Source organism: Choloepus didactylus, chromosome 10, assembly GCF_015220235.1.
Source record: "Choloepus didactylus isolate mChoDid1 chromosome 10, mChoDid1.pri, whole genome shotgun sequence".
NCBI classification, from domain to species: Eukaryota; Metazoa; Chordata; class Mammalia; order Pilosa; family Megalonychidae; genus Choloepus; species Choloepus didactylus.
Window position 1 is genome coordinate 16,038,074 of NC_051316.1, and position 20,195 is coordinate 16,058,268.

General features: G+C 37.3%; 1 pseudogene; it reads right to left on the reverse strand.

Annotated features, from left to right (window-relative positions):
• Positions 1 to 6,574: 6,574 nt before the first annotated feature.
• On the reverse strand, positions 6,575 to 7,020 carry LOC119505681 (annotated as a pseudogene).
• Between the last annotated feature and the right edge of the window lie 13,175 nt (positions 7,021 to 20,195).

Sequence of the window (20,195 nt, forward strand, 5' to 3'; positions counted from 1 at the left end):
TTCACACCATCTAATGGAGACTTGGTATAAACATCTTGCACTTGGTGGATATTTGTTGGGTAATAAATGAGTGAACCTAGAAAATACATTACTCATGATTTTGGTGGGTTGTAGAGAACAAAACTCAGATGGGTGGCGGAAGGAATGGTGCCAGCCTGAGCGAGCTTCCTGGTACACACAGGGAAAACCTCAACTCTGAGTCCAGAGGAGTGGCCAGCTTTTACAGAGAATTTTAGGAAGGATACTTGATGAGATGTTTTCAGAACCATTTAAAAGGAAAATGAATTTGCACCTATGAAAATAAATTTAAGTAAGTGATCTTTTAAAAGGTAGTTCCTGCTGTGATTTTAGATTGTATCTCCTTATGGCTAATGATGTTAAACAACTTTTTGTGCCCTTCTTTACTGTTTGTATATCCTGTTCAGTGAAATGTCTGTTCATATCTTTTGCCCATTTTTCTAGTTGTATTGTTTGTGTTTTTACTGTTGAGGTGGAAAGTTCTTTATATAGTCTAGATCCAAGTCCTTTGTCAGATACATGATTTGCAAGTATTTTATGATAGTCTGAAATTTTTCTTTTGAGTCTCTTCACAGTATATTTCAGTGAGCAAAGGTTATTTTTTATTTTGATGATGTACAATTTACCAATTTTTCCTTCCATGGTGTTTTGGTTTTCTTGGCTGCTCAAGTAAATAAAATACAATGGATCGGCTTTAAGTAGTGGGAATTTATTAACTCACAGTTTTGAGGCTACGAGAAAGTCCAAATCAAGGTGTCATCAAGGCAATGCTTTCTCCTTGAAGACTGACGTTCTGGGGCTAGCTGCTCATGATCCTTGATCCTTAACTTGTCACATGGCAAGGCACATGGCAGCCTCTCCCGGTCTCTCCCTTCTCTTCCCGGTTCCCTTGATGTTCAGCTTCTGGCTGCTCCCTCTGTGGTTTTCTCTCTCTCTGTTTGAATTTCATTCCCGTGATAAAGGACTCCAGTAATAGGGTTAAGCCCCAACCTGACTGAGGTGGGCCTCACCTTAACTGAAGTAGCCTCATCAGAAGGTCCCTCCTACAATGAGTTCATACCCACAGGAATGAATGAGGTTTAAGAACACGTTTTTCTGGGCTACGTACAGCTCCAAACTGCCACACAAGGCTTGTGCTGAAAGCATCAAGTCTAAGAACTCGTTGACTAGCTTTAGATCATGAATATTTTCTCCTGTTATTTTTTGTTTCTAAAAGTTTTACTGTTTTATTACATTTAAGTCTGTGATCCATTTTGAGTTAGTTTTTGCATAAGGTGTAATGTTGCTGACAGGGCGACACTGAAATGAGACACAGACACAAAGTTATGATTTAAGGGAGCAGGAGACCCACTGCATCGTGTGCCAAGTGGGTGCTGATGCACCTGTGCTCCAGTTATTTATTCATTTGTTACACAAAGCTAAACCACGCTACGTGATCAAAAGCATTCAGGGTCTCTCAGATATTAATCTTTACATCCTGCTGCGGATAAGAAGGAACAATCTGGGGTCAATGGTTAACGCTGCTGTCATAGTCACAAGACACACATCTTTACAGGGCATGCCTACAATGGCGTTCCACGTAGGCTTGTGACCCAGCATTCCAGGTCACCGCCCCGGACATGGTCTAAGTGACATGAAAAGCTTGGTTCCCCACAGTGTAAGGTTTCAGAGTAGCCAGAATAAAAAATAGAGATAACACCAAATGCTGAGTTGGATAAAGAGAAACTGAATTACCTGTACATAGGTTGTGGGTGTGTAAAATGGGACAGCAACTCTGAAAAATACTTTGACTTTAGCTAAATATGCATTAGCTAAATATGGCTCCATTTTTTATAACTGACTGCTGACAGCTTTCCAGTCACATCTCTCTCTTTTACCCTCTGCCCCACATCTGGCTCCAGTGGGAAGTTCAAACCACACAACCTCCAGCCCAGGCACAGGAACACTCGTTCCATTCCCAACCCTTAATTACAATAAAACTCAAGCAGTTTTCCCCTCCTGGGTCTCTCAAGCCATTTTTGGGCTGCTTGGAGCCTGCCCTCATCTTCCCAGAATATCTCACTATATGAGTAATAAACCTTTTAACACCCTTTTGGTGACTGTATGGTGTTCTCTGTTTTGACCTCTGAACCAAATTTTTGGTGTGTAGTTTATCCAGCTCTTCAGAATGACCAGAAAAAAAAAAAGTGGGGGTGGAAGTGGGGGCTTATGATACGAGCCAGTTCTTGGGCATTTATCCAAGAGAAATAAAAATTTATGTTCACACAAAAATCTGTACACAGATGTTCATAGTAACCTTATTCATGGTAGCCCAAAACTGAAAATAACCCAAATGTCTTTGAATGTCTTTGAACAGGTGAATGGCTAAACAAAGTCTTCCATCCATACAGTGGAATACCAGTTAGCAGTAAAAAGGAGTGAGATGTTCCAGTAGCCTTGACTCTTGAAGACGATTGTGTAACTATGTAGCTTACGGTGACAGCGTGATTGTGAAAACCTTGTGGATCACACTCCCTTTATCCAGTGTATGGATGGATAAGTAGAAAAATGGGGGCAAAAACTAAATGAAAAATAGGGTGGGACGGGGGGATGATTTGTGTGTTCTTTTTTACTTTTATTTTTTAATTCTTATTTTTATTCTGTCTGGTGTAAGGAAAATATTCAAGAATAGACTGGGGTGACAAATGCAGAACTATATGATGGTACTGTGAACAGCTGATTGTACACCATGGATGATTGTATGGTATGTGAATACATCGCAATAAAACTGAATTTTTAAAAACGGAAAAGATTATCAAATTGTGTAAAAACAAAAGAAAAAAAAGGAGTAAGTTGTTGATATGTACAACTTGGATGAATCCCATGGGAATTATGCTGACTAATAAAAGCCAATCTTAAAGGGTTACATACTATATGATTCTATTTATATAGCATTTTTGAAAGGACAAAATTATAGAGATGGAGAGCAGATTATTGGTTGCCAGGAGTCAGGGAGGAGTAAAAGAAGGGAGGGGATGTTGGTTATAAAAAGATAACACATCAGTTTCAGAGAACAAAATAAAAAACATAGAGTCCCATACAAGATAGCAAAGAAAAGGAAGACGAAGTATCAGCAAAGACATACAAGAAAATTTTCTAAAGCAGAAAGACCTGAACTTCCAAATTTAAAAAAGCTACTAAATGCATAGCAAAATTGATTTAATTTCATGTGCTACATACAAAGAAATACAATTTCTGAACATCAAGGACAGGAGAAGAACCTAAAAGCTTTCAGAGAGAAAAACAAAGTTTACATACAAAGAGTTAAGAATCAGGATGACACTGAAATCCATAACAGTATATTATAAATTAAATAATAAGAATTGCTTTCAAAATTCTGAAGGTAAATGCTTTCCAGTCTATGTCCAGCCAAACTGGATATTTTTGGACATGCAAAGTCTCAAAAAAAATTTACTTTCTTGCACCCATTGTCAAAAAGCCACTTGAGAGTCTGCTCCACAAAATGACAGAAAAAGAATGATATGGGTTCCAGAAAATGTAAGATCCAACATTTCTTCCATAAGAAGAAAGAGGAGAAAGAAATTCCCAAGATGATAGAGAAGGCAAATTACAAGGCAACAGTTGGAAAAGAAGTCTAGAAAGCAACTGATATAGGGGAAATATCTCAGAAGTAAGAAAGGAGGAAGGAAGGGAAAATTAAAAACTGATATGATATCTGATGTATTTGTGGTTTATATATTCATCACAGGCTTGGGGAATTAGTGATTGATACATAGAAAAACATGCAACAAAAATGGAGTCAATTCTTTACATTAGGCCTAGAGAAAGAAAAAGTTGTTCCAAAGAAAACATAATCAAGATACACTATGAATATGAATGGTATACTATAAATAATATTTACATGCTTGTGAAAATGTAAACACTGTAATTTACCCAAAAATGGTTGTATAATTACCTTGAATGAATGAAAAAAGTAATTCTTGTATTTGAAGAGGTGCCAAAAGAATTACTGTCTCATCTGTCATCGTTAGAAGGTCAGTGGACAATAAGTAAATTTAAAAATCAAGACATAACATTGCAAATGTAGGGAGAAACTATTAAAAACTTCTTTTAGGGGTTTAAGTATTCTTGTTTCCAGGGAATAGGAATTAAGAGTGAGGAGGGGTGGAGCAGTGAATTGCTGTTTCTCTGAAAGTATGGAAAAAATATTCCACTTTTTAAAACAAGTGCTTATAATATTATAATAAAAAAAGCTAAAAAAAACCACCCAAATCTATCTACCATTTATTATTAGTATGTATGTCCCAAATCATCCTTAGAATGGCTTTCCTCCACCCCCAAATTTTTCAATACAGAGAATTTTCCTACATTTTATCCATCTGGAATTCATTTTAGTAATGGTGTAGGGAAGGTATGTAATTTTTTAATTTTTTAATTTGCTTCGTAATAGAGATATCATTTATGTCCCATCATCCATCATTTCTTTGACAAATTATTTTAAAAGACATTTATAGCACATACAAAATTCCCACCGGATGTTGATTGGTTTATGGGGCAGATGCTTTAGACTGTGATCACATTAAATGAAGCTAGTTTGAACTAGGATAATGACAGAGGGGATGAAGAGGAGTTGGTAGCTTTGAGAACTTTTAAGTTGTCAGGTATGACAGAACTTTGAGATTGACAGGCACAGACAGGGGGAGAGCCACTCAGTGAGTGGGCAGGGTCAAGGGGTGGGTTCCAGATTCTGGCTGGAGAAACCAGACGGTGACTTTAATTCCTGCAACTTGGGGTACCGCCATCCCCCCCGCCCCACCCCCACCTCCATAAAATGCTGTTCATGTTTTCCTTGACCAGTATTACATACTGTTGTTCTGTAAGTCTTTAACATTGTTTCTTACATTTTTTTACAAACGTATGCATATTTCATTAGGATCTTAGTAGTGCCACCTAAAGGCTTTCATTTCCTGGGAGATGAAACCACAAACATCGAGTCTGTGGTTAATCATTTTAAACACACATTTTTTTAATCAGCTCTTTTGGATTGCTTTTCTCTGACAGTAAATTCTGGTGTAGTGTCTTATGTCGTTTTAATATTATGTCTACTGAGTCTTGCTCAGAGCAAATCATGCTTCTTTGTGCTTTTTTTTTTTTTTTTTTTTTTGAGCTCTTCTTCAGTGGAACTTTTTCAAAATAACCTCAGGAACAGTTCAGCATTTGCTCTTTTCGTTTGGTTGCTTCATCAGTTTTATTGGTCATGTATCTGAACTCATTATACAAATTTTCAAAATAACTAGATATTAGAATAGCCTACAATTCAGCTCTGATTGCACAAATACTTGACACAGGAAACTGTTTTTACAAGTACATGTTTTCTTATAAGAAAAATTTAATAAGGAAAATAAGTCTCTATGTAGCATACAGCAAATTTTAGGCAATTTCTTTATCCCATTCAATCAAACATCATTTCAGGTTTTCTATTGCAGGGTGTCCATCACATCCAATAAACCAAATTACAATCCGCTGCTTCTAATTTTCAACTACTATTGAGATTTATACTGATATGAGTTTTTAAGTTTCCTTATCTATAATTTTACTGGTCTGAAAGAATTCACATATTTTGGCTAGGAGATGTCATTTAAACAACATTCTTTTTGAAGTATTACTTGTATCAGGTTAATCATTGTGTTTGGTGAATGATCTTTTTTACTTCTCACCTTTGCTAGATCAGCTGGTAGTTTTACCTCCACGGTTTCAAGCAGAAAGAGCAGTCTTTACACTCTTAATAGTTTCTAAACTGCAGTAACAGAATGCCAGAAACAAGAGTTAAATAGAAATATTAAGAAAGCTAGAACAGTTGCTATTGATTAGAACAGGTAACACTTTTAAATTCAAGGTCTCTCCCAGGTTGAAGAGACATGAAAGAAAGTATAAGGATGGGGCTGTAGTTTTATAAATTACTGAAAAACAAAAAAGTTAATTACTTAGGTCAATGGTGCATCCTTTTAAAAACGCCAGAGGATCCAGAATTTTGGACCCTGGCCAACTGAACTCAACACCTGACATTCTTGCGCTGTGACTTTGAAACAGAGCAAGTAATCTTTTAGGCTGGGACCTTCCAGAATACTGACCACATTTACCTGAAGAGAAGTAACAAGGGAGATGTTTGGCATTTATTCCTTCCCTTCTGTTAGTGAAAAGTGTATCCACTTAGCAGAACTTGTTGTCTTATTTTTCAGGTAGCATGAATTAAAACCAAGAGACTAGCAGTGTTTACAGCCAAATTCAAGTTCCTGAGTACTCAGTTCCAATTATCCACTATTCCTAAAAGGATTCCTTAATCAGACCCTTGTGCAATAAGAGATTTAACAGTACTTAGGGATAACCATTAAGTCCCATTCCCCTTCTCTTTTTATTTCTCTTTCTCACCTCAGTAGAACAAGTTTCTATGGGTTTTTACCAAGATACTGCAGCAATAAATTATTCTGCATTACCGAAAGTGTTCACATTGTAATGGGTCATGTTTGTATATAACTATGAGAAAGCCAAATAGCTTCTACTGCAATGATTTTGCAAATTCTGTGGTTGATGTATCCGTCATTGCTCTTGTCATCATCTCTCAGAACGCCGTCTATTAAGTTAATCAGCTCATCTTCCTTCATTGGTGGTGGTTCCTGTTCACTCCCTGTCCTCCTTTTGGATACGAGAGATGGTTGTGGAGGGTTCTGCACCATCCAGCAAATTATTGCCATCATAGTCATGCAATTTGAAATAATGGAGATGCAGTTCTTGTGGGGACATCTCCGCCTCTGGTTTGTTGATGACACCTAGTTGCTCCATGATATGCTCTTGGTCATGAGCTGCATTCTTATCCAGGCCCGCACTGCCAGGATGTGAGAAGCTGGCCCCGGGCTCCTTATCCCTGGCACCTAGGGCACAAAAGGTCCTGATCAGGCCACACAGGAAAGGGGTTCTGAATAGCCACAGAGATCTCATGGTCATTGGCAATGTCACCATCCTCATTGCCAAATTGTTATTCCACACCCAAAGCCCTCCTGGATGAGTCTCACCAGCCCCAGTCCTCAAATGCTCTTTCAGCATTTGCTCTTGATGCCACTCCAGGACCAAGTTTCATTTATTTCTCAGCTAGAAGTTTCAATAAGCCTACATTTCAATTTTTCAATATTTTTCAGTTATGTTAAGGTTCTGAAAAGATAATTAACCATTTAAATAATGGTTAAAATTATTTTTTAAATTATTTTTTAAATGGTTAAAAAATATGGAGACATGCCCCATCCTCATGGATGGTAAAAGTGGCAGCGATCTAGGGCATGCATCACAATTCTGGAATACAGAGGGGCTAGGTGAGCAGGACTGCAAGGACCTGGCTCCGGCTCAGAGAAGCAGAGGGCATGCTATACTGAAAGGCAACCAAGCAAGAGAAATCTGGGGGAAGTTTGAAACCATCAAGTTATTGAGGCCACGCAAGGGGCAAAACAGAGGAATTATCCTAGATACTGAGAATACATTGGTGAACAAACCAGAATCACAGCCTAATGGAACTTTCATTTTAATAATATTAAAGAGTAGACTTAGAGATAGCATCATCAACACGGTTACATAAGACATACCTGAAAAAACCTCCCCAGAGATTCAGCAAATAAAAGACAATATCCACCTGCTTAAAACTCTGGAGGATGGTAGGAATCAGAGAAGGACTCCACAAGTGCTGAACAGGTGAAAGAGAAAACTGTCAGGTAGGTAACTTGTGTCCTGGACCCACAAGTCCTCTTCCTTCCCCCTCACTCGGTCCCACGCAGATTGGGAGTTGCTCAGAGGCAGCAGCAGCTTGGATCCCTCCCACCTCCCACTGCAGACAACCTACACTGACTCTAGAAGAAATAGATGACCTCAACAGACCAATCACAAGTAAAGAGATCGAATCAGTCATCAAAAACCTCCCAAGAAAGAAAGGCCCAGGAACACATGGCTTCGCAGGTAAATTCTACCAATCATTCCAAGAAGAATTAATACTGATAGTGCTCAGATGCTTCCAAAAAATTGAAAAGGAGGGGACACCATCTAACTCATCCTATGAGAACAAAGTCACCCTAATACCAAATCAGATGAAGATGCTACAAGAAAAGAAAATTTCTCTTACAAACACAGGTACAAAAATCCTCAACTAAATACTTGCAAAAGGAATCCAACAGCACCTTAAAAGAATTATACACCATGATCAAGTGGGTTTTATCCTAGGTATGCAAGGGTGGTTCAACATAAGAAAATTAATTAATGTAATACCCCACATTAACAAAACAAAAGGAAAAAAAAAAAACTACAGGATCATCTGCATTGACACAGAAAAGGGATTTGACAAAATCCACCATTCTTTCCTGATTAAAACACTTAGAAAAATAGGAATAAAGGAAACTTTCTCAACATGATAAAGAGTATATATGAAAAACCAACAGCTAATATCATACTCAAGGGTGAAAGGCTGAAAACTCTCCCTCTAAGATCAGGAACAAGACAAGGATGCCCACTGTCACCACTGTTATTCAACATTGTACTAGAAGTTCTAGCCAGAGAAATTAGGTAAGAAAAATAAATAAAAGGCATATAAATTGAAAAGGAAGAAGCAAAACTTTCTCTATTGGCAGATGGCATGATACTATATATAGAAAGTCCCAAAAAGTCTACAACAAAGCTACTGGAGCTCATAAACAAATTCAGCAAAGTGGTGGGGTATAAGATCAACATGCAAAATCAGCAGTGTTTCTATACACTAGTAATGAGCAATCTGAGGGGGAAATCAAGAAGAAAGTTCCACTTACAATAGCAACTAAAAGAATCAATTATTTAGGAAAAAATTTAACCAAGGATAGAAAGGACTCATACACAAAACTACAAAACATTGCTAAAAGAAATCAAAGAAGACCTAAATAAATGGAAGGACATTTCATGTCCGTGGATGGGAAGACTAAATATCTTTAAGATGTCAATTCTACCAAAATAATTTACAGATTCAAAGCAATTCTGATAAAAATCCCAACAGCCATCTGAAAACAGGATCATGAACAGACATTTGCACACTAACATGCAGAGCAGCATTATTAACAATTGCCAAAAGATGGAAACAACCCAAGGGTCCATCAACAGATGAACGGATAAACAAAATGTGATATATACAGACAATGAAATATTATTCAGCAGTAAGAAGGAATGAAATCCTGAAGCATGAGACAACATGGATGAACCTTGAGGAAGTGGTGTTAAGTGAAATAAGTCAGATATAAAAGGACAAATATTGTATGATCTCACTAATATGAACTAATTATAATATGTAAACTCATAGACATAAAATCTAGAATATAGGTTACCAGGATATAGAATGAGGCTGGAGATTGTGGAGCAGTTGTTTTATATGTGCAGAATTTTTAACTAGGTCAGACTTAGAACTTTTAGAAATGGATAAAGGTGATGGTAGCATGTTAATCTGAGAATAATTAACAGTGCTGAGTGATGTGTGAATGTGGTGAAAAGGGGAAGTTTAGAGTCATTTATGGCACCAGAAGGAAAGTTGGAGATTAAAATGTGGGAATGTATAACACAGTGAATCTTGTGGCGAACAATGTCCATGGTTAACTGTACAAATATAAAAAAGCTCTTTTATGAACTAAAGCACATGTACAACACTATTATAAGGAGTAATAATAGAAGGCTATATGGGAAAAAATGTACCTATTGAAAGCTGTGAACTTCAGTTAATCATAATATCTTAATATTCTTTCGTCAACAGTGACAAATGTACACCAATATTAGGGGTCAATAATGGAGGGGTAGGCAAGGGGTATGGGATGTTTAGGTTTTTTCTATTTTTATTTCTTTTTCTGGGGTAATGATAATGTTCTAAAAAAAAAAAAAATTCATGGTGATGAATGCCCAACTATGTGATGGTATCGTAAGCCATTAATTGTATACCTCTGATGGATTGTATGGTGTGTGAAGATACCTCAATAAAAATTGCATTTAAAAAAATTCCAACCACCTTCTTTGCAGAAATCAAAAAGGCAATTATCAAATTTATTTTTAGAAGGGTAAAGGGCCCCAAATAGCCAGAAACATCCTTACAAAGAACAAAGTTGAAGGACTGACACTTCCTGACTTTAAAGCATATTACAAAGTTACAGTGGGAAAAACAGCATGGTATTGACAAAGGGATAGACAGATGGGCCAATGGAATCAAATCAAGAGATCAGAAATAGACCCTCACATCTACGGCCAATTGATTTTTGACAAAGCTTCCAAGTCCATTCAATTGGGAAAGAACAGTCTCTTCAACAAATGGTGCTGGCAGAACCAGATATCCATATGCAAAAGAATGAAAGGGGACCCCTATCTCACACCATATACAAAAATTAACTCAAACTGGATCAAAGATCTAAATATAAGAGCCAGGAATATAAAACCCCTAGAAGAAAATGTAGGGAAGCATCTTTGGGATCTGGTGTTGAGCAATGATTTCTTGGACTTTACACCCAGAGCACAGGCAATGAAAGAAAAAATAGATAAATGAGACCTCCTCAAAATTAAAAACTTTTGTGCATCAAAGGTCTTTGTCAAGAAAGTGAAAAGACAGCCTACTCAATGGGAGAAAATACTTGGAAACCACATATCCAATATCCAGAATATATAAAGAAATCCTACAACACAACAATAAAAAGACAAACAACCCAATTTAAAAATGGGCTAAAGACTTGAACAGACATTTCTCCAGAGAATATACAAATGGCTAAAAAACACATGAAAATATGCTCATGACTAGCTATTAGGGAAGTGCAAATCAAAACCACAATGAGATATCTTTTCACACCCACAAGAATGGTTACTATTAAACAAACAGAAAACTACAGGTGTTGCAGAGGATGTGGAGAAATAAGAACACTCATTCATTGCTGGTGGGAATGTAAAATGGTGCAGCCACTTTAGAAGACAGTTTGGGGTCCCTCAGGAAACTAAGTATAGAACTACCATATGACCAGGCAATCCCACTACTAGGTTTATACCCAGAAGAATTGAAATCAGGGACTCAAACAGGTATTTGCACACTGTTGTTCACAGTGGCATTATTCACAATTGCCAAAAGAAGGAAACAACCCAAGAATATATCAACAGATGAATGGATAAATAAACTGTGGTATATATATATATATATATATATATATATATATATATATATATATACACAATGGAAAATTATTCCCCCTTAAAAAAGAAATGAAGTCCTGATGCATGGGATGACATGGGTGAACCTTGAGGACATTATGCTGAGTGAGATAAGCTAGACACAAAAGGATAAATATCTTATGATCTCACTGATATGAACTATTATAATAAGCAAATTCATAGAGTTAGAATCTAGAATGTAGGTTACCAGGGGATAGATAGGGGTTAGAGAATTTGGAGGTGATGTTTCATTTGTACAGAATTTCTATTTAGGTTGATTGAAAGGTGTGGAAATGGATGGTAGTGATGGGAGCACTTTGTTGGGAGTGTAATTAACAGTACAGAATTATATAGGTGAATGTGTGTAAAAGAGGAAACTTTAGGTCATATAGGTTAATAGAACAAAAATTAAATGATAAAACATAGGACTGTATAACATAGTGAACCCTATTTTAGATAATGGATTATAGTTAATAGTACAAGTATAAGTGTTTCATGAATTATAACTAATGTATGACACTAATAAAAGGTGTTAATAATACAGTGGATTGTGGAAAAAATATACCTAATATAAACTATGGATGATAGTTAATAGTACCACTTTAATAATTTTTCATCAATTGGAACAAAGGTAACTACTGTTAAAAATATTAGTACAAATTACAAACAAATGTCATCAATTTTAACAAATGTTCCACACCAATGCAAGGTGTTGGTGGTGAGTTGGTTTATGGGCATGATTGTCTATAAACCCACAACTTCTCTAATTAAAAAAAAACTAAAAAAAAAAGTATATAGGGGCACACGTTTTCCTTTTGCCTCAGCTTTCAATATGGCTTCAGCATGGCACTGTTACATCTCATCCTTTATAAAAATTTTGATTTTTTGTTCATCATGGGGGTTTTGGCATTAATATTGATTTTTCATATGCCATATTAGCATATTATTCATCTTAATTACTGAGATTTAGTGACCCCATAAGTTTTGCACCCAGGGAAAGTGCCTCACTTGCCTCACCCTAATCCCAGCTCTGCCTAAGGCCAAATCCTAATATGGTTTTGACTACATACTGGCCGAGATTCCTATGTAAAAGGTGTGTGTGGGGGGGAGTCATTGGAGGGGTAGTTCTAAGTGTAGAAGAATAGATACATTTATTAAACTTAGAAGTTGTTAACTTCTGTAAGCATTTTAAAATTTTAACCACTTTTTAGATGTACAAATCGAGGGTTAAGGGAGACAGAATTTGAAAAAAAAAATGGACAATACAAGGGAAGGCAGGAAAAGAAAGAAAAAACATTAGAGTAAATAGAAAGCACAAAACAAAATAGCAAAAATAAAATGAAATATATCACCAGATTGTCTGCAAATACAGAATTGAATTACATGTTATTTATAAGGAAATATCTAAAGCATACAGATAGAAACAGAAAACGTAAAAAGATGAGCACACATATCTGCATAATAGCCAAATAAAATTGGTAGTCATTCGTATCACATATAACAGATTTTAAGGCCAAAAACAAAATGTTATTGCCAATTAAAAGTTCAAATCACCAGGAATATATAACAATTAGAAGGTATGTACCTAATAATACATAAAGTCTCAAAAGTATTAAACAACAATGCACAGAAATGCAAGGAAAAACTGAAAAATCTATGATCCTAGTAAGATATTTCTTAATGATTTATGAATTAAGTAACAAAACATTAGTAAAGATTTTTAAAATGCAATCAACAAACCTAATCTAATGGACATATAAAGAACTCTGCACCCTCATATTAGAATATGCGCATCACTTCTTAAACGTTTATAAGAAAATATACAAGCATTATCTTGGGCTTTATAATGAGGTGAGTTTCGACACATTTCAAAGAATTTGTGTCATTTAGACTACATTCTCTGAGCATAACTCAGTTAAGATAGAGAGCAATAATAAAAGAAGACAGCATTAAAAAACAACACCAATTGCCTGGAAATTTACCAGTCAATATTTCTAACTCATGGGTTAAAGAGGAAAGCATAATAGCAGGTGGGAAATAATTAGGTCTGAATCTTAACATAAATTCAGAACCACATACTAAAAACTGAAACCACTACATAGATAGACATATACAACAAAAGAATAATTTTTTTATAAAGTAGAAGGCACACAATAATAAAAATAATGGCAGAAATGAATTAAATAAAAAACAAAGATAGACCAAAAGGGATCAACAAAGTCTAAAGTTAGTTCTTTAAAGGGATAAATGAAACAAACTCCAGGCATGACTGAAAAAAAAATTGGGCAATACAAGGGAAGTACTGTCCAATAGTTCACTCTAGTATGTATCTGTTAATTTAGCTGTCATCTAAAGAGCACTTTGCCTAAAAGTAAGGACTGACAAGTTAGCAAAATGTTTATAATCCTTTATAAGACAATCATATAACAATATAGCTTATATGGTGTGACTGTGTGATTGTGAAAACCTTGTGGCTCACACTCCCTTTATCCAGTGTATGGACAGATGAGTAGAAAAATGGGGGCAAAAATTAAATGAAAAATAGGGTGGGTGGAGGGATGGAATGTTCTGGGTGTTCTTGTTTACTTTAATTTTTATTCTTATTTTTATCTTTTTTTGGAGTAATGAAAATGTTGAGAAATTGATTGTGGTGATGAATGCACAACTATATGATGCTACTGTGAACAACTGATTGTACACTGTGGATGACTGTATGGTATGTGAATATATCTCAATAAAACTGAATTAAAAAGAAGGGCAGCACTCAGCAGGTAAACTCACTGCCCTCCCCTATGAGGAACATGACTCCCAGAGATGAGCCTGGACCCAGCATCGTGGGATTAAGAAAGTCTTCTTGACCAAAAGGGGGAAGAGAAATGAAACAAGAGAAGAAGAGATAAGATTACACAAATTATATTATAAATAGATAGTGGTGAACATCTATTGTACATCGTCAATGTACCTAACATCACAGAATTGTACACTTAAAAATAGTTAAAATGAAAACCAACAAGCCCCCCAAAAAACAATATTTGGAATAAAAAGGAGGCAAAAATAAAGTTACAGCAGATTTTTTAAAAATAATTACAATAACAGTTAACATATATTGCTTACTACACTTTGTAAATATTGACCTTCAAACAGACTTGTTATTATCGCTGTTTGTCAAAGGAGGAAACTGAAGCACAGGGAGATTTAGTGACTTGCCCAAATTCAAACAACATTTAAATGTTATATTGTGATTGGACCAAGGCAGTCTGGCTGCACAAATTTAACTGCTGTACTATATATATGATGCCTCTTAACATGTAACAAGAAAGCAGCGTGCATGAGACTGTGCACAATGCCAATTAATTGAAACATTAGATGAAATTATTAATTAGCAGAAAAATTAAAATTAAAAAAATAGAACTACTGGGTTCAGGCAGCAGAGTGAATACATCCTAGAGCAGGGTTTGACAAATTCTCCTGTAACTGATACCAATCAAAAGTGGTGGGTTCTCTGCACATTGCGCTCAAATGTCCAATCCCTGAGACACCAGGATTTCAAAGAGAGAAAGAGTTTATCACTAGGCACAAAGGAGGAGATCAGACAGCCATTTGGCCCAAAAATCTATCTTCTCTGAACTGCAGTAACTGATAGTTTCATAGTATCAAAAGATGGGCAGGTTTTAGGATAATAAGCACAACGATGTAATTATTGAGCATGTGCAAATTGATTACATGTTTAGTCACAGACGTATGTAAGAAAATGACAGCCTTAATATGATGATGGGAGTGATTTTTAGTATTATAATGAGGTATAAGTCATTAATAGGCTAAAATTTAAACTGCTGCATATGTCAGGCGTGCCCATTTGGTTAGATCCAGCTCCATTTGATCAAGATAGCCTTGAAATTGGGATGAGTTAGTTCTGGGCTGACTCAAGACCCTTCATGAGTAAATATTAGGCATTGTCTTTAGTGATCAGAAGTTGAAAAACCAGATAAAAGGGGTACAAGTGAGGATCGGTCACAAAGTTTTTACAATCACAAGGGCACAGGATAAACGCTATACAATCATTATCAGAGATCAAGGCAGCTGGATTACAGCTCAGAGATTTCGGGTATTCCCTCTGTCTACTCTGATACAGCAGAAAGTAAAAAAGGAATATCTATATAACGATTCAGTAATCATAATTATCCCCTAAATCATAGCTTCTTGATTAAATAAGAACCAGATAGTAAAAGGTTCAGGTTTTGTGGGCCATATATAGTCTCTGTCCTACATCCTTCTTTGTTTTTTGTTTTTGGTTTCTTTTATAGCCCTTGAAAAATGTAGACACCATTCTTAGCTCAAGAGCTGCACAAAAACAGGCCACAGGCCAGATTTGCCCACTGACTTTAATTTGCTTACCCTTGTGCTAAAGTAGATACTGGAGTAAAATTAAAGAGATTTTTAAAAATGAGTCTAACTACAAGGACAGAGAAAATCACATATTCCAGTTACTATTGCTGCATAACAAACCACCCCAAACTTAGTGGTATAAAACGATTGTTTTATTATGATGACAGATCCTATCGCTCAGGAATTTAAACCAGGCACAGTGTGGACAGCTGGTCTCTGCCCCATAATGTATGGGTCCTTGGCTAGGAAGACTTAAAGGCTGGAGACTTAGAATCATCTTGAGGCATCTTTATTCATATGTGTGGAATTGCTACTGCCTGTTGGCCAGGACTTCACTGGGCTTTGGACTGGAACATCTACACATGGCCTCTCTAGGTGGTCTCCCTGCCTGATCTAGGTTGGGCTTCCTGACATCATGGTAGCTTGGATTCCAAGCCCAAGAAAACCAAGTGGAAGTTATCTCCTTTTGTTTCCTTACCTTGGAGGTCACATAGAGCCACCACCATCTGCCATCCGAGTCTCAAGCCCAACCAAAGTCGAGAGAAGGAATCAGAAACCCCTGCCTTTCAATGGGTGAATGTCAAAATTATTGCAAGAAGAGCATGTGGGATTAGAGACATTATGGAGGCTGCCTTTGAAAATACAATACTCCCTCAACAGGAAACAAGAAAACAGCAACAATAAACTTTGAAAGCTGGGAAAATCAAGAAAAGTTATGACTGATTTTGCAAACCCAAGAAAGATGAATTCTAAGCCAAAAGTGAATTCAACTGAGAACAAGCTGTTTAAGAAGCAATTAGATCCCTAGATTCCCTTTCCCACACCACAGGACTGGATGACATCCTGCAGGACCCTGGAAGACTATTCTCTGGAGAGGATCTTTGGGCAAAGGTTTACCAGAATAGGTGAGCATGAGGGTGATTTACTCAAAAAGGGGGTGCTGGAGGTGGGGCAAGATGGTGGAGCGGTGAGGTGTATGTTTTAGTTACTCCTCCAGGGAAGTAGGTAGAAAGCCAGGAACTGCATGGACAGAACACTGCAGAGCAATTTGACTTTGGGCATACTTCATACAACACCCATGAACACGTGGAACTGCTGAGTTCAGTGAAATCTGTAAGTTTTCATGGCCAGGGGACCCGTGCCCCTCTCTGCCAGGCTCAGTCCTATGGGAGGAGGCCATCAGCACTGGGAACGAGGAGGGAGAACTGCAGTTGTGGCTCTTATCGGAAACTCATTCTACTGATCCAAACTCCAGTCATAGATAGACTGAGACCAGACACCAGAGAATCCGGGAGCAGCCAGCCCAGTGGAGAGGAGATAGGGATAGCAAAACAGCAAGAAAAACCCAAAAATAAAGCAGAGGCTTTTTGGAGTTCTGGTGAACATAGGAAGGGGAAGGGCAGAGATCAGGCAGAGTCAGGCTCATATGCAAATCCAGAATAAAAACTGATTTCTCTGCCCCCTGGACTGTTCCTTAATGGCCCTAACTGCTTTGTCTCTTAGCATTTCAATAACCCATTAGATCTGCAAGGAGGGCCTTCTCCCCCCCCTTTTTTTTTTATCTTTTTCTCTTTTTCTAAAACAATTACTCTAAGAAGCCCAATACAGAGAGCCTCAAAGACTTGGAATTTGGGCAGGTCAAAACAAGAGCAGAACTAAGAGAACTCTGTGACACAAGGCAATAAGTCCAGTGGCTGAGAAAATTCACTAAACACCACAACTTCCCAAGAAAAGGGGGGCATCCTCTTACAGCCATCATCCTGGTGGACAGGGAATACTCCTGCCCATCGCTGGCCCCATAGCCCAGAGCTGCCCCAGACAACCCAGTGTGACGGGAAGTGCTTCCAATAACATGCACACACCACAAAATCGGGCATGGACATTAGCCTTCCCTGCACCATCAGCTGGTTGTCCCAGAGTTGGGAAGGCAGAGCAGTGTGAATTAACATGCCCCATTCAGCCATCCTTTCAGCAGACTGGGAGCCTCCCTACACAGCCCTGCAGCCCAGAACTGCCCTGGGGGGATGGCAGTCACCTGTGACATAGCACAGCCATCCCTCAGCAGAGGACCTGGGGGTGCACGGCCTGGAAGAGGGACCCATTCACAGGTCTCAGGGGCCATATGCCAATACCAAGGACTTGTGGGTCAGCAGCAGAGACAAACTGTGGCAGGACTGCACTGAAGGATTAGACTATTGCAGCAGCTTTAAATCTCCAGGAACACAAGGGAGATTTCATTGTTAGGGCCACCCCCCCCTCCCTGACCGCCCAGACACACGCCCCATATACAGGGTGGGCAACACCAACTACATGTGCAAGCTTGGTACACCAATTGGACCCCATAAGACTCACACTCCCAATCACCACAAAGACAAAGTGGGGGAGAATTAGCTTGAGGGGAATAGGTTGCTCGTGGATGCCACCTGCTGGTTAGTTAGAGAAAATGTACTCCAGGAAGCTGTAGATCTGACAAATTAGAGATAAGGATTTCAATTGGTCTACAAATCCTAAAAGAACCCTATCAAGTTAAGCAAATGCCAAGAGGCCAAAAACAACAGAAAATTTTAAAGCATATGAAAAAACCAGACGTTATGGATAACGCAAGCCCAAGCACACAAATCAAAAGATCAGAAGAGAAACAGTATCTGGAGCAATTAATCAAAGAACTAAAGATGACCAACAAGACGACAGCACAGGATATAAAGCACATCAAGAAGACCCTAGAAGAGCATAAAGAAGAAATTGCAAGAGTAAATAAAAAAAACAGATGATCTTATAGAAATTAAAGAAGCTGTTGACCAAATTTAAAAGATTCTGGATACTCATGGTACAAGACTAGAGGAAGTTGAACAATGAATCAGTGACCTGGAAGATGACAGAATGGAAAATGAAAGAACAAAAGAAAGAATGGGGAAAAAAATAAAAAAAAAAAATTGAAATAGACCTCAGGGATATGATAGATAATATAAAACATCTGAATATAAGACTCATTGGTGTTCCAGAAAGGGAAGAAAAGGGCAAAGTCCAGGAAGAGTATTCAAAGAAATTGTTGGGGAAAACTTCCCAAATCTTCTAAACACCATAAATACACAAATCATAAATGCCCAGTGAACTCCAAATAGAATAAATCCAAATAAACCCACTCCAAGACACATTCTGATCAGACTGTAAAATACAGAAGAGAAAGAGCAAGTTCTGAAAGCAGCAAGAGAAAAGCAATTTACCACATACAAAGGAAACAGCATAAGACTAAGTAGTGACTACTCAGCAGCCACCATGCAGGCAAGAAGGCAGTGGCATGACATATTTAAAATTCTGAGAGAGAAAAATTTCCAACCAAGAATTCTTTATCCAGTCAAGCTATCCTTCAAATTTGAGGGAGAGCTTAAATTTTTCACAGACAAACAAATGCTTGAGAGAATTTGCTAACCAGAGACCTGCCCTACTGGAGATACTAAAGGGAGCCCTACTGACAGAGAAACAAAGAAAGGATAGAAAGATATGGAGAAAGGTTTAGTACTAAAGACATTCAGTATGGGTACATTAAAGGTTATTAATAGAGAGAGGGAAAAAATATATATGACAAACATAAACCAAAGGAAAAGATGGCTGATTCAAGAAATGCCTTCATGGTTATAATATTGAATGTAAATGGATTAAACTCCCCAATTAAAAGATATAGATTCACGAATGGATAAAAAAAATATGAACCATCAATATGTTGCATACAAGAGACTCATCTTAGACACAGGGACACAAAGAAATTGAAAGTGAAAGGATGGAAAAAAATATTTCTTACAAGCTACAGCAAAAAGAAAGCAGATGTAGCAATATTAATCTCAGATAAAATAGACTTTAAATGCAGGGATATTTTGAGAGACAAAGAAGGCCACTACATACTAATAAAAGGGGCAATTCAACAAGAAGAAATAACAATCATAAATGTCTATGCACCCAATCAAGGTGCCACAAAATACATGAGAGAAACACTGGCAAAACTAAAGGAAGCAATTGATGTTTCCACAATAATTGTGGGAGACTTCAACACATCACTCTCTCCTATAGATAGATCAACCAGACAGAAGACCAATAAGGAAATTGAAAACCTAAACAACCTGATAAATGAATTGGATTTAACAGACATAATACAGAACATTACATCCCAAATCACCAGGATACACATACTTCCCTAGTGCTCATGGAACTTTCTCCAGAATAGATCATATGCTGGGACATAAAAAAAGGCTCAGTAAATTTAAAAAGATTGAAATTATTCAAAGCACATTCTCTGTCCACAATGGAATACAATTAGAATTCAATAACCGCCAGAGACTTAGAAAATTCACAAATACCTGGAGGTTAAAAAACACACTCCTGAACAATCAGTGGGTTAAAGAAGAAATAGCAAGAGAAATTGCTAAATATATAGAGACGAATGAAAATGAGAACACAACATACCAAAACCTATGGGATGCAGCAAAAGTGGTACTGAGGGGGAAATTTATAGCACTGAATGCATATACTAAAAAGGAAGAAAGAGCCAAAATCAAAGAACTAATGGA